Here is a 1036-nt window from a genome sequence, read left to right on the forward strand (position 1 = left end):
CATAATCATTAATTGCTATATATATGTAAATCATATTAGGTAATTTCATAGCGTTTATTTAGGGAACGAATACACACTTTTTATATTTTAGGTTAATATAATGTTCTCTAGTTGACATTAAACAAATTATGACATAAAAACCTTATTTTTTTCCTCGAACACAATTTTGAAAAAGTGAATAGTCACAGTTAAATTATTTTGACTTTTAACTTACATATGGTTTTGAAAGCTTTCAAATCAACCATCAAACTCATAAATGTCATTTTAATGTTTTTAGTCGTATATTTAAGGAAAACTTACTTTTTTGTAATTTAAAGTTGTTTTAAAAAATTCAAAATATAACATATAAAAAAAATCTAACATATTAGGTGTCCTCATTTTTGCATTTTAAAGTCGTTTGTTTTAAAAAAAACATATAAAGTTTTCTCATTTTTGTAATTTAAAGTCATTTTAAAAAATTTAAAATATAACATATAAGAAAAAATCTAATTTTTTATTATATGGTTAATGTGATTGTTTATTTTTTTAATTATATAAAATTAAACAAAAATGAAGAATGATGCAAAAATTGTTATCAAATCTTTATTATTCATAATCATTAATTGTCATATATATGTAAATCATATTAGGTAATTCTGCAGCTTTTATTTAAGGAAAGAATACACACTTCTTATATTTTAGGTTAATGTAATGTTCTCTAGTGGATATTAAACAAATTATTACATAAAAACCTTATTTTTTTCCAGCAAACACATTCTTGGAAAACGTGAACAATATTGTTTTCACAGTTGAATTATTTTGACTTTTATCTTCCATATGGTTTTGAAAGCATTCAAATCAACCATCAAATTGATAAATGTCATTTTAATGTTTTTAGTCATATACTTAAGGAAAACTTACATTTTTGTAATTTAAAGCCGTTTTAAAAAAATTCAAAATATAACATATAAGAAAATTCTAACATATAAGAAAAATATAACATATAAGCTGTCATCATTTTTGTATTTTAAAGTCGTTTAAAAAATATATATAACAA

This window comes from Brassica oleracea, chromosome C8 (assembly GCF_000695525.1).
Source record: "Brassica oleracea var. oleracea cultivar TO1000 chromosome C8, BOL, whole genome shotgun sequence".
Lineage (NCBI taxonomy): Eukaryota > Viridiplantae > Streptophyta > Magnoliopsida > Brassicales > Brassicaceae > Brassica > Brassica oleracea.